Source organism: Mauremys reevesii, linkage group 6, assembly GCF_016161935.1.
Source record: "Mauremys reevesii isolate NIE-2019 linkage group 6, ASM1616193v1, whole genome shotgun sequence".
Taxonomy (NCBI): Eukaryota; Metazoa; Chordata; order Testudines; family Geoemydidae; genus Mauremys; species Mauremys reevesii.
The window spans coordinates 118,760,501-118,775,389 of record NC_052628.1 but is presented as its reverse complement, the minus strand read 5'-3'; the positions used below and the strand labels follow the sequence as shown (position 1 = coordinate 118,775,389).

Here is a 14,889-nt window from a genome sequence, read left to right as displayed (position 1 = left end):
GCCCCCTGCAGTACCCTGCAGTCTCGCTGGGTCTCCCCTCCCCGGGGAACCCCCAACCCCCTATCCCCACCTCGCCTCAGTCTTTGGCTACTGCCAGTCACCATCTAGCCCCCGCTCACTGGGGCAGACTGCAGTGTACAAGCCACTCATCATTGGCCAGGAGGGTTTGGACCTGCTGCCTCTGCCTACCCTTGGGCTGCCCCCTGGCAACCCCAGTACCTGTTCTGGCCTTTAGCAAGGCCTGCAGCTTGGGGGTTTTCCAGACCAGAGCTCCCCAGCTCCTCTCACCTTCCCCCAACCCTGCTCCACCCTAGGTACCCTGCTCAGCTCCCAGCAGCCAGACCCGTCTCTCTCAATAGCTAGAGGGAAACTCACTTAGCTCCAGCCTGCTATGGGCTGACTGGGGCGTGGCCCAGCTGTGGCTACCTTCCCCAATCAGCCCAGGCTTTTCCTTCAGCCCCAGCCCTCTCCCAGGGCTGGCTGTACCTTTTCAGGGCCGGAGCAGGTGACCACCCTGAGCAGTGGGCGCTGTCCGGGGTTCTCTGCTCGGTGTCCCCGTCAGGCTTCCTTCTTATGACCCTTTGACCGCACTCCTGTCCCTGTTTTTTTATTAGTTGTCCCCCGCAATTAGTGGGTTTCTGAGGACCTGTGGAACCTCCCCTTAGGCTGGGGGGAGGATCCGTTAGCATGGGGCAGGCTTTGCCCGCCCCGTTTCCCGGAAACCCAATAGATACAGTGACCCAGAGAAGATGCAAAGAAACAGAATGCTTCTTGGGCACAGTGCTTGCTGGAGGGTTGGGGGTTTCTGAGCAAGGCTACTGCCTCTTCAGGAAAGCTGGACTTTGTATAATCTTGTGTATTTGCAAAAGAAGTTAACAAAGAATATACCTGACTCTCTTCGTTGTCTCATCCAAATGGGAACAACCCTACAATGCCCTGAATCTGGGCTAGCTGCTTGGACCAAAGGGACCATAGTAGTATGGAAATTTCACCCTCCACCTTGATGACGTGATGTCTCATTGTTCCTTCAAGCCCGTCAAGCAACACTATACATAAATCATTCTCATAACACGGCCTTCCAACTTATATACTTCCACTCAGGCAGAAGTCCATTTATTATTTCCAAATGCTCAGCCTCTTGCTCGGTGAATAGGAGTTTATTTCTGGTTGTATGGGCCAGTTCCATCTGTGCTTGTTATTTACATTCAGAAAGTAACTGCAAAGCAGTAGCGCTACACAGAGCAGTGTGTATTCGAACAATGAAGATATTCTGCGTTTGACACTGTGTGTTCCAAAACAGATGCTAAACGGCACAAACAATCCATCAAGCTTTCTCGAAAAACAAAATTAATAGCTCTCCATAAACTACAGGCATCCTTCCCTTTGATTTATATATCTTTGTGGTAGGATAGTAGGGTGCGTCTCAACCTTAGGCTAGGTCTACGCTGGAGGGGAGTCGACCTAAGACACACAACTTCAGCTATGTGAATAGCGTAGCTGAAGTCGGCGTATCTTAGGTTGATTTATCTGGCCGTGTGGACGGCAGGGAGTCGACCGCTGCTGCCTCTCGCCACGGTGGAGTTCCGGAGTCGATGGCAGAGCGATCGGGGATAGATTTTATTGCGTCTACACTAGACACAATAAATCAATCTCCAATAGATCGATCACTACCCGCCAATCCGGCGAGTAGTGTAGACATACCCTTAGGGAAATGTAGTGACTGCTAATTGACTGCTACTGGTAGTTTGTGGCCGGGACATCTGCAGTCCCAGTTCACACTGACACAGGGCTGCAAGGTAAGCCTCTAATCTGGCCATTGTGATCAGCTGACTTTATCCTAAATTTATACTGTTAGCAATATGTCATCCAGTTTACATTTAGGTCCTACAGGGAACTAGCAAGCATCCGTGCCTGTGCATTTGCTGTTTATCTTACTCCATCTGCTGGGATATGCAGCTCCCTACAGAAGTACTGCAAAGGATACTAATTTTAGCCATACTGGGTGGTATTTGTGTCTCATCATCAATTTCTTTAGCAGAGCCAAATGCTGTCGGTAAACATGCTTTTTTTTTTTCCCAGGAAACTTTCAGATAGCTGGTCAAATAAGACTCTGAAATATAAATGGGAACCAAGAGCCAGTGTCTTAGAAACCTAGCAGCCATATGGAGACAGAGCTGTGAGACAGCAGTAAGGTGATCTCTCAATGACTCTTTCCATTTTAAGGTGGAAATATCAAATTAACTCTAATATTTTGTAAATTGTCAACCAGGGAGGGATGATGAATGTTCCTTTTGGATCCCTAATGTCACAGTAAAGAAAAAAAGAATGAAACTCTTGGAATACAGTTGTTCTGCAGGAGCAGTTTGGGATCCCAGAATTAGCTGTTCTGCTGTCCAACACACATTTATTATTTGAATGGTACCGTCTTGTGGCCCCAACCTAGATCAGGGATCCAACGTGCTAGGCACGGCCCAGACCTACAGTGTGGATCAGTCCCTGTCCTGGAGCCTCTGCAGTGTAAATGGAGAAGACAAAGGACAGGAGAAAGAAAGGGTTCGTGTTCCCATTTTACACACGGGAAATGAGGCAGAGAGATTAAGCAATAGGAAGTTGGTAACAAATCCTGAAATGGGAGCCAATCTCCCGAGTCCCTCCTGCTTGAACAACAATTCTATTCTATACCATTCTAGGCTGCCCCTCTCGCTGTAATGGCTGAATGCCTGCCAGTAAAGCATTAAACGACATGACAAACATTTGTCAAGCGTCAGCTTTTTGAAGCCAGGGACTGTCTTTTTGTGTCACTGTGCATGGACAGCGCCTGGCACAATGGGATCCTGGTCTATGACAAGGGCTCCTTGCACAATGGTAATACAAATAAATAATAAATAATAATAATAATTAGACACAAGGACCATCCTTCCACTTAGAGTCACCCTGCTGTTCTGCTTCCATACTTGAAATGTGCTAACCACTAAACAAACAAGGACAGATGAGTTTCACTTTCAACTGACTCTCCTAGATGCAGCTTAGTTCTTTTGCAGCTTTTATCTGTTAGTTCTTGGGTTACCCCAAATGTAGAAATAATTCAAAAACTCTTAACATATGTTTGCAAAAGGGCTCTGAATATTTTCACACCAAGTACAAACAGTTGTTTGAACATGTGTGAAATTGGCTTTCAAACAATACTCTCTTGGTTGCATAAACAATGCTTTCTGGACGGCTTCTGCTGCATAGATGAAAAAACTGTACTGCATGAAAATGTGAGCTGCACACACATGCACACACACAGAGATCAAATTTCCTTGGTGCATTATGGCAGATAAACAATGCGACAGCAAGACCAATATCCTTAACCCACATGAATGAAAAGGAGGAGCAACTGAAACCACTGAGAAGTAACTCTCCTCAAGAATCAAGAGAAGCTGGTTTACAAACTGAAGATATTAAAGGGATTTTGACATATTCAAGCTAATTGTCACAAGGGGTCTAAACTCAAGTGTAACAACAATGTCAGAGCCTTCCCACTTCCAGGTAAATATTCCACGTGGCTTTGCAAAAATAAATGGACTTGTCCTGTAACCTAAGGTGATGAGCCAGGTGCGTGATAAGACTTTAATGAAGACTGAACAGGCATTAAACTTATGGCTTGAAGACATGAACCGTAAACGTGTGCCTATCAATGGCAACAGGTTGCAAGAAAAGGCTCTTAGCCTCTACGCACTGTTCAAACCTCCCGCCTTCTGATGAGAAGGAATTCAAAGCCAGCTAAGGTTGGCTTAACAGTTTTAGGAACCACTTCAACCTCAAAAACGTGCAATCAAACCTGAAACAGTCAATGCATGTTGGCGAAGCCTATGGAAAGAATGTGTGAATGATTTTAAGGGTTTCCCGACCATTGACAAAGAAGTGAAACACATTGTTCAGGTGGCCAGGCAAGTGGGTGGTGATGGCTTTGTCGACATCCTTGAGGAAGAAATTGAAGAATGAATTGAGGACCAGAGAGAAACATTGACTAATGAAGAGTTAGAGGAACCGATAAAATCGTCTAGAGAAGACGAAGATGATGATGATGAACAGGAAAAGCCAGCAAGTTGGAATCTTCATAAATTTGCTAAAGTGTTCCAAGCAGCGAAACACTTGAATGATTTAATTTCTGAATACGATCCTTCTATGGAACGAAGCCTCAAAATCACACGTAGTATGTACTCTTTATTATATGCTGTACATTACTGTATACATTATACATATTACTGTACAGGGTTGTATACACAAAACCATGTACAATATACTGTACTTTATGGGCGATTTAAGGGATTTTCAAGGGTAATTTTGACTATATGCGATTTTCACCTTACGTGCTGACTTTGGAACCTAACCCCCGCATAAGATGCAACTCCCTTGTATTCGGTTCAGTTCAATCCATGGCAAAGCCAGTGGTACAATCATGTAATAGACCTAGGGTTTATTATACATTCTCTAGCCATCACTGCCCCCCATGGTTGGGAGAAGGCAGCATTTCTTTTTTACTTTCTGATACCAATTTCTTCTTATACAGGCTATCGTGGAAAGGAGAGGGTGTGTTGCACTGGAAAAGATGCCAGTAAAAAAAATATCAAGTGCCACATTGACACAAGGCAGGATAAAAGTTGATAAGGAACAGAAACCTTGTTCCTTTCAAAGCAAGGGTCAACTCCTCACGGCCACGGGTTAGCAAGAGAGTTTCCCTGTGGGCAGGTTATTCCATGATTGAGCTGCTTGCCTCTTCCAATGACAGTACCAAAAAACAAAACTGCCTGAGCTGGGGCTGTGGTTCCTATGTACCTCTACCATTTTCTGGAAACAGGTAGCTCAGCTATTAAGAAGATTCAGGCACCAACACAAGTTGTCTTCATCTCTTGAAGACAGATATCGCTTGGCACAACACTTCTCAAGAACCAAGGCATTCTGGGACTGGTAGTTTGATGGGACACGGGGAAGTGTAAGCTGGGCAGCAATGCATGCTGGGGAAAAGGACCAGGAAATAAATGAGCTCATTTTTGTCCATTTTGGAAGAGGCCAGAGGGGAGTCCAGACCTGTTGTGGGCAGGGCCGGTACTACCATTAAGGCGAACTAGGCAGTTGCCTAGGGCGCCAAGATTTGGGGGTGCCAAAAAGCGGTGCCCCCAATTTTTTTTTATAGCCGTTCCTCCCCGAGTGCATGGTTGCTGCTCCACTTCTCCTGCCTCCCAGGCTTGCAGCGCCAATCAGCTGTTTGACGCCACAAGCTTGGGAGGAGAATTAGAGTGGGGCAGCGTGCTTGGGAAGGATGTAGAGCAGAGGTGAGCTGGGGTGGGGAGGTGCTGCACGGCTCCCGGGGCGGGAGCCTCAGGGCAGGGGGGAGCTGCCGCGGGGTGGGGATGCCTCAGGGTGGTGGGGTGGGAAGCTGCCGCAGGGCTGGAGTGGGGGGGGCGCAAATGGAAGGCACGAAACTTCCTTGCACCGGCCCTGGTTGTGGGTTGCTGTAGACAGAGACTGAAACCTGGGGGAGACCATATCAGCTGGCAAAATCCAAACAGCTGGGAGGGAAACCACAATTCTCACTGTAGTCAGCTTCTTGAAGCAATATTCATATTCTTTAGCTATGAATATTACAACATAAGTCACCAGCTTCATTCTGAACCTCTTCTAAGAAAGGCTGGAAAGTTATGAGCTAACACCTTACTGAACATCACAGACAGTAATTTAGTTAAAAGGGGGCTTTCATCTATTATGCTTCAACAAGGAATTAATAACCTTAAACCTTTACGTCAGATAGATTGTACCATTCCACTAACCAGACTGCAAGAAGCCACAGCCCCCACAATAAAACTGTGAGACTCAGGTTTCATTGTAGATGGCGTCTTTTTGTAACTTAAACCGATGAGGCAACATAAGGCAGTTATTGATAGTGGCAGCAATTGCACAGCTCCCACTAAGCCATTCATCATTATGCAGGTCAGATACTCTCAGAGAAGTGGGCACAATTTCCGGTGACTTCACTAGAAGCTGTGAGCATGCATCCCAGGGCAAGATTTGGCCTTAAATCTGACAAGTCTGAGAGATTACTCAACCACTGCAAAGATACAGAAATGAGACCGTTCATTCTTCCTTGCCGAAAAACAGCCCAAACAATAGAAGTACACCATTTTATTTTCCAAAAAACAAAGTGAAGAGAGAACTTGATTCTAACCTCAGCTTCAAGCCGGATCACGAGTTCATAGCAAGACCAAATGGGAAGGGGAATGAATTTGAGATTACTGCCCTTACTTAAGGGCCACAGTGTGTGCAGTGTCCCATCCTCTACTATTATCGCTCTGATTTCAGCCGGATTGCACTGGGTGTGCAGAGTGGCTTCATTTGGCCCAAATGAGGTTGTTAGACTGAAATAGCAAATGGTTTGGCTCTTTGATGCTTTCCTGCCATTCTGCAAGTGTCCATAAGACTCTGGAGATGGAACCCTGCTGCTAGTGACTGACAGTAGCTGAAGACAATGTCGCTTCCACACGCTTCCCCCCCCCCCACTCCATTTTTTTATGTTAAGACTGTAGATTTGGGGGACAGGATGTAGAAAAAAATCTAGCTAAATTTTTACCTGCTCTCCAGCCTGTTAAAAGCCAGCTTCATGTTTTCTGAAAGCCGTGTATTAATCTCTATGATCGGTGCAGCCTAAATAAACACACTTTTTATTCCCGTTGTCAGGGAACAAATTGACTAGGGAAGCTACCAGTGGTTTGACAAGGGAAGGCAGCAGAATCAGATCAGGGCAATTAAGCAGCAGAGCAGAATCGTATCTGCCTAGGAGGCACCTTAAACCATTACATGTCAAATGGAAGGGAGCTTCCAAGGTGCTGCACATTCACCGCAATAAGCAAAGCGGTTTGTCTCTATTCAACCTCGTTTCACTTGGAGCAAACAGGAAATTTTTCCAATGCCACCAGGGCCCTGCCTCCTGCGCCCCCTCCCTCCCAAGGACAACACCTGGCATGCAATGGCAGGCCCCTGCAGACCTGAGTCCACTGTGCTCATCTGATGGGGCTAGAGTCAAAACTGGAACATACACATTTTGCATTTTAAAAAAATAAAGTTGAGGATTTTGGAAGGTTTGTCCTTGTAGAGGTAAAGATCTATTCACCAGAACTATTCATGTCTCAGGGAAGGAAGGATGAGATTGTTGCTGAGGCACAAGATTGGGTGACAGTAGATCTGGGCTCTGTCTCCCTGTGTGACCTTGGGGATGTTCCGTTAACGTCTCTGGGTAAAATCCAGATTGTCCCCCTGCAGCGTAACCTGAGTGTTACCATGCTGTTCACCACCACTGCTGCAGCAGAGGGAGGGGAGTGCCAGGACCACTAGCCCTTCCCTGCTCCCTGGCTGGGCCAGATCGCAGAAGCTTGGGGGCCACGGGCCTCAGCAGGCTCTCTCACACCCTCAGCAGGCAGGAGCAGAATGAGCAACATCCAGGCTGGCTTACTGAAGCTCCTGCTCCACCAGCAGCCTCTGATCCCTGCCCTTACAGAGCCTGAACATTGCGGGCTCTCACAGGCCATGAGCGCATGCCACCCTCTGGCTGCACTTCTCACTGTCCCCTGCTGAAACCCAGTTCACCCCCTCCCGCTGCCTCTTGCTCTGATGACTCATCCACTCTCTTTCCCTGCACTCTTCTCTTTCCGCCAATCCCCAGTAAGGGGGGAGGGAAAAGGGAGTGGATAATTGCATCTATCGCCACCACCAAGCATGCACAGCCTACCAAAGAACTGCCATGGTCTTGCTGGAGGTGTGCAACCCTTGTTCTCGCGTATCCTCACCTCCACCTCCCTGCTTATGCTTTCCCCATCTGTCTAGTTCAGGTTCATGTGGTCAAATCCCACCTTCACTCCAACCTTGCCTGCGCGTTCCATTTCCCCACAACCTCTCTCTGATGCCACCCTTTAAGTCTGGGAAAAACTCTGTCAAAAAATACCACCTTATCTTTCAAATTCCTCCTTAAAATCTACGTCTGGTCAGTGTGTCACACGGCCCCACACCACTCCCAATCCACAGACGACATGGGCCTGGGACAGATCTGACCTGGAGCACAGGGCTTTTTAGCTCAACCTATCGCAATTCCTGTTTTCAACTTGGGAGGTCCCTAGTTTAACCCCCACTGTGCTAGCCAAGATGGCCACCATCACATCGCTACAGTCTGACGTTAGCTAAAGTGCAACTGTTTGGACCATTGAGACATCTTACTGGTATCTCTGGGAGCTCCATCAGGCCCTGACAGACCTTAGACATTCTGGCCTAGATCCACCAAGGTATTTAGGCTCCTAACATCCATTGAAATCAATAGAAGTTAGGGTTGCCAGTTTTGATTGGATGGATTCCTGGAGATTTCATCACATGACATAATCTTTCATTAAAGATTAATCTTTAATTCCTGGAGACTCCAAGGCCAATCCTGGGTGGTTGGCAACCCTAATAGAAGTGAGGGGCTGGAATCAAAAAGAAACTTAGGATGGCAACTGCAATGGGAGTCAGGCACCTAAGTCCGTTGGCGAATCTAGCCCTAGGAACCTCAATACCTTCATAGATCTGGGCCTTCAATATTTGACCTCTGCAAGAATTGAACTCCACCAGTGATGCTTGTGCATTCCATACGACAAATAGCAGGAATAAAAAATAAACACAAAAGGTGTTGGGCCTAAAAATCTACCATCTTTCATGACAATATTGAAAAATTAGAGCCTGCGACTGTTCAAAAGAATCTAAAGATTCAGCACAAGCCGTAGGGTGCAAAGTACCATCAGGTTAATCCTATCACAAGTGTCAGATCCCATCCTGAAAACTGAGTACCTCTAAATACAAATAGGAGATAAAGACAATAATTGTATGTACAACACCACACGCCAACCACAGATGATAAGAAGGACCTGCAGGGATAGACAAGGCCACACCACCCTTTAGACTGTCAGCTCCTGGCATGAGCAAAAACTGCTAGTGAAAACTCTCTGGCATCAGTACCTGGGACGGACACACCCTCCATTGGAATGGGCGTACACAAGCACTCACAGAACTACTCCACCAAACAAGACCTTCAGGATGAACATTCCAATAATAGAACTAAAGTCAATGTCTAACTGACAGTAGCAGGTCAGAGGCCATTATTTAAACACTGGGGAACTATTTCACAACTGGCCCAACTGGTTTTGCTAGGTGTGAATTTGACCAGTGGTATTGTGTCAATGGGAGTTAGTACTTCTGAGACTGTCAGCGATTATACTCACATTCCCTAACAGCATTTGACTCTGCTTTAGCAAACTGAGCAAGACAGTGTATAATTTCTATTTGTTAGTTTTTCTCTGTAGCTTTCTCAGTTTTATGAAGAGATGATAATGACACAAATCTGCAGTTCTACAGCGCTGTCTGCACTTCTAGAATTTCCAGTCTCGGAGAACACAACTTTTCTTTTCATTAGCAAATGGTTTGCTAATGATTGAAAAGCTGCACCTGAGAGTTTATAAAATGGCCACTATTATTTCCAAACTTACTTTTTTCCTGATTTGTCATCTGGAGTTTTGTTTGTTTGTTTTTTTCTATCTGTCCCTTGGACTTCTAGGGATGTCTTAAAAAATTCTGCTAGGTGGTCAGAGGACATCTTGAGGTTATTAATTATGAGTAGTTCCCATTTGTCATACAACGGCAGGTGGTGTTATGACAGCGCAGAACTTTTTGTAGTTCCCAGTGTTCCCTCAGTGCAGGCCATTGGCACAGAAAAGGAATCATATCTCATTTAAGTCCTAACAAATTGTGCAGTACTTCTCATTAAAATACACTTATTTTTCTATCTTCTAGTCTAGAAATGCTGTATTCTTGTAGTCAAATGTGGCACATGAATGACTCAGCCATAGTAATTAATTTCAGCAATTGTACTTTGGAACAAGAAGCTGAATAGCTAAAGGAAGGAACTAATTTAATTAGTACAAGTTGGATTACTGGATTATTTGTCCATAATGTTAACATCTCAGTTCCTTCTTTGATTGAGTCAAATGTATGTCTTCTGGATTTGGAGCCCATATCAGTTTACATTTAACAATCAATATTGATGCCTAGGTATTTGAAAATGTCATTCTTGGAGGACAACTTCTTTTGATTGGCTAAACAAATCTATTAGCATTTACGCCTCTTACCCAGTTAAATAGTGAGGCTCAACTTAGGGTGACCAGTCAGCAAATGTGAAAAATCGGGACAGGGATGGGGGGTAATAGGAGCCTATATAAGAAAAAGACCCCAAAATTGGGACTGTCCCTATAAGATTGGGACAGCTGGTCACCCTAGCTCAACTTGACCTTGTAAGTCTGATAACATATAGGAGAGAGAAAAAAGGTAGGACTTGCTTCATCTAATTCCTGTCTCTTATAGCCCTCAGAGTCCCCTCAGCACATGGTATGGAGTCACTGAATAATGCTCCTAAAGTTCTCCTGGTGGAACAATGTGAAGAGATCAAAGAGAGACTAAGGAACATGATGGCAACAAGAAAGAGAAGGGCCCAGGGAACTGTTCTGTCACAGGAGGCAGAAAAAGGGAAATAAATTAAATCAGACAGCTCCGGAGACAAAAACAAAATGAAAAGCTGGGGTGTTTGGGCTTAGGAAACGTAGTAGAGCTTTTGATCATGCAATGTACTGAGCACCTTCTGTGAGGTCCAAGTGCCCTCAACCCCAGCTATGCCCTGATTGTCAGCAAAGCAATTAATTTTAAGCACATGCTTACTTCCAGTGCAGTCAGTGGAACTGAACTATGTGTTTTGCTGAAGCAGGGCCTGAAGTGGGAGCTAAGATTCTCAGCACCTCGTAGGACCTGGCGCAAAGATACCAACATCATCATCGTCCATGCTTTTCCTGACGTGTCTGGAATGTTCTTCCAGGTTTGCAGCCACTGAGCTCAGAACTGAAGCGATGACTTGACCCCAGAATCCAACTTGGCCGGAATATTTGGCGAGACATATAAGTTCTGCAGAGTGAATATCTGGAGAGCTGAGATTCCAGATGCAGCAGAAGGGAAAAACCCAACAGGTTCTTTCAGTGCTGAAAGTAAGAGACTAAATTAAAAAGTGGTCCAAGGGCATAAAACACTTATTTCCTTCCTGGAGAATACAGAAAAGCGGGAGATGAGGGATACAATGAGACCGTATAAACTCACCGACAATCAAACACGCAGAAGCAGTCAATGAGGCAAACCAGAAGGGGTGCAAAGGGAAGTGGTTTATTCATCCCAAGGTTTCTCATTTCATTTTCAGAAGGAGAAAATTATTCTTCCCAGCCATGCAACAGCTGAGCTGAAGGCGTGAGGTCCATGATGTGCTGTTTACCCGGCACGAAAGAAAGAATTTCCAGTGGAAAGATGGAGGAGAAGAAAGCTTCAAATGACTGCAGTGGGTTAAAGATTGAGAGAGAGAGATGCAATAAAGGTAAATTCATTTTGGAAAATAAATGGTGTTCTTTCCTTAGGTGGGGAAGTGCCCACCAGGCAATTCCAAACACGAGATTTTAATTGCTTCCTTTGATTGACTCAAGTGAGAGGAACAGATTTAAAATAAGGACTGCACTATCTTGATAGACAGAGGGACTGCAAGTGAATCAATTGCTGCTGATTTTTATCAATTATATAGATATATACTTTATCTACGCAGCAAAACATCCAAGCATCATATTGCAGAGTGAAATATGAAAGGAAAATATGCAGTCAGACTTTGCCAGTTGTGGCATTTCGGGAAAGGAGCAGAAACAAATGGTAAACATATTGGAACTATAGGAGAGGAACGGAAAGGTCTGCAGAGGGTCGGGTGAAAGAGAGAAAATTTGAGAGTAGAGAAAACAACAAAGAAAAGGACTTCATTTTAAGTGGTCTCCTACAGCATGTGTGAGCCCCTTATGCTAAGCAATCTGTCCCACCTTGTGTTTAGCTCAGACACTCTGGGTACCTTTCCAGACCTGTGAAACTCGAAAGCTTGTCTCCCTCACCAACAGAAATTGGTCCAGTAAGAGAGATTCCCTCACCCACCTGGTCTCTCTCATCTCCTGGGACCAACAAGGCTGCAGCAACACTGTAAACAAAAGAAAGGAAAAGCAGAAACAATGACCAAGGCCCGATGCCCATGGGGGTCACTTAGCACAGACCTCTCCATCCACAGTTGTGTAACTAGATCAGGGGTCGGCAACCTTCAGAAGCGGTGTGCCGAGTCTTCATTTATTCACTCTAATTTAAGGTTTCGCATGCCGGTAATACATTTTAACGTTTTTAGGTCTCTTTCTCTAAGTCTAGAATATATAACTAAACTATTGTTGTATGTAAAGTAAATAAGGTTTTAAAAATGTTTAAGAAGCTTCATTTAAAATTAAATAAAATGCAGAGCCCCCCGGACTGGTGGCCAGGACCTGGGCAGCGTGAGTGCCACTGAAAATCAGCTCGCGTGCCGCCTTCGGCACCCATGCCATAGGTTGCCTATCCCTGAACTAGATCAAGAAAAATATGCAGGGGGACTTGTCAGGAGAGAGAGAGCTCACGGTGCAACAGGAGGGCACTGCTTCAGAGAGGGTCAGACAACAGGGATTAGGGAACCCAAACCTCAGCTACCTCCTCCTAACTGACCCACAGGACTCAAGCACCACCTAAGCAGGAGAGCAAATGACAGATGCCCTCAGCTCTCCCGAACCACAGCCGCTTGTGCTCTTTCCTCGCCCTTGCGTTCTCATTCAGTCCTGCATAATCTGTTGACACTCACGCGGGGCAGAGTCTTCCCTGCAGAAGGGCAAAGTACTTGCAGAATGCTGTGACTAGGAACCCACGGTGTAGGCGCAGCATTCCCCCATCAGGAGAGGGGCTTGCCACGACACAGAGGGGACGAGGAGCATGCTCCCCGAGGGCTCACGGGGACACGCACTCTCCTCTCTGCAGAGCTTGAAGCATCCGTTTGCAAGGGGAATTGGCCCTCCAGGCAGCATCCCCTGCTCTTGGCAGCATCAGGAGTCGCGCTCCGAATGGCTCCCCACCTCCCATCCCAACGCCAGGCTGACCCTCTCTGAAGGCTTGGGTAGGTAATTTCTGCTGGGGCATGGCAGCTGAGCTGCTGGGTAGCAAGCCACAAAAAGTAGCTGCTTTCCCACCTTGCCCCCCAATTCCAGCCTGACATACGGCTCCCAAAGCCCACGAAGGACTCTCCATAGCAGCAGGAGAGGAGCTCTTGTTTGTATTATGGTAGCACCCGAAGGCTTAAGATCAACGTGTCATGCTAACTGCTGGTGCGCGAGAGAGTCCCTGCCCCAAAAGGATGTGCAGCAAAGACTGCATTCTCCCCATCTCCATGAACCACAGTCTCTTTGAGCATCTCCCTGCTCCTTCGGGCCTCCTTTGCCATGCTGCAGAAAGACACATCTTATCCGTAGGGTACATCAGAGGCTAGCCACTGGAATGCATCCCCCTGCAATTCAAGCTTGTTAGATCAAAGTTAGCTCAGGTATGTCTACAAGAGCAGCAGTCACATCTCTGATTGCAGAGCAGACATATCTTAAGATACTTCTGTTTTACCCAGATCCCATCTCCTGTGTGTCTGTCTTCCTGAGAACTCATGGCAACAACCGGAGCAAACGCAACGACCGTTCACTGCAGCTGCCCACCACCACCCATCAAAGTCCATCCTCGCAAGGGGTTTGACCACATCACAGTAAACGACAAGAGCAGACAGCCGTATGCTTGGCTGCCACACTGTGGCATCACTGCTGTGCAGAGTGCGACAGGAAAGTATCTGCTGCAGTGCGGAGCGCTCTGACAGGCTGCATTAGAAAGGATACTTTTGGCCAGCCCGTAGCTAGACTAGACCCTGGGAGTTTGATTTCTGAATGCCCTGCGGTATGTCGTTAGCGTGCAGCGGGAAGGTTGGTGAACTCCGGTTTTCTGATTAAACGGCTTCAAACAAAAATGTGGCAGTCTGCACACCTGGACCTGTGCGTGGCATCAGATCAGTGATACTTTCGCCTTGCTCTGTTGCAAAGCTGTTCTGTAGCTTCATACAGGTTTTAATCCGTGTGTCCAATCTTGCCTGGTTTTTATTAGTTTTATGGCACAAGGCAAAATCTGCGCTGGCTTTCCTATTTATCTCTGAAGTTCCAGTGACAGCGTTTGATAGCGCAGGCCAACTTTAAGTCTGATACCCACCCACTCAATACCAGTCTGATATGCTCTTCTGGCGGTGGGGAGCGCTGGGGCAGAGCTGGTGGAGATTGCAATTTTCCTCAATCTGTGAGCTGCACAAATATGTGGACACCTGGCTGCAACAGTAATACCGCTGGAAAGCAGGCTTAATTGCTGCTGAAATCATGTACGTAACCAAGATCCTTATTCCTCGCCTAAGTGCAAGACAGAGTGGGTTTAAAAAGAGAGCCAGCACATCTCAAGTAGGCTGCAAATTCAGACTAAACTCACCGATCCACCTTGGGGTTTTTTGAGATATTTTGTATTCTCATCCTTACTCCTTTTGCTCACCGGGCGTGAGTGGTGATTTATTGCTTAATTAGCCACCTTGGGGCTCACGCGGTAAAAATTGCAGTGAGTAATTGCTGGTCTTGTAGGGCCTCGAGGCTACGCTGATGCAGGGTTAAGGGGGTGGAAATACGGTAGCAGCATGAACTGCTTGTGAGAAAGCCTGCGCAGGAAACACGGAGAAGGGTCACCTTGAAATCCCTGCTCTTGTCGCTGCTTCTTCTAATTGGTAGTGAAGTGAACAGCAGAAGCCAGTGGACAAAGTATCTCCCAGAAAGCAAGGGGCTTTAGCTTGAGGATTTGTAACTGAGTGTGCTATTAATTATGACTGGGTGTGCCTCCTTCACCCTCATTACA

General features: G+C 46.4%; 1 long non-coding RNA gene across 1 annotated transcript in view; it reads left to right on the top strand.

The window, feature by feature from the left end:
- Window positions 1-13,845, top strand: part of LOC120408190 — a 36,610-nt gene extending 22,765 nt beyond the window's left edge. Inside the window, exons 2-4 of the long non-coding RNA XR_005600495.1 lie at window positions 2,080-2,192; window positions 10,417-11,464; window positions 13,586-13,845. This is a non-coding gene — a long non-coding RNA (uncharacterized LOC120408190). The remainder of the gene's footprint in view (window positions 1-2,079; window positions 2,193-10,416; window positions 11,465-13,585) is intronic.
- The last annotated feature ends 1,044 nt before the right edge of the window (window positions 13,846-14,889 follow it).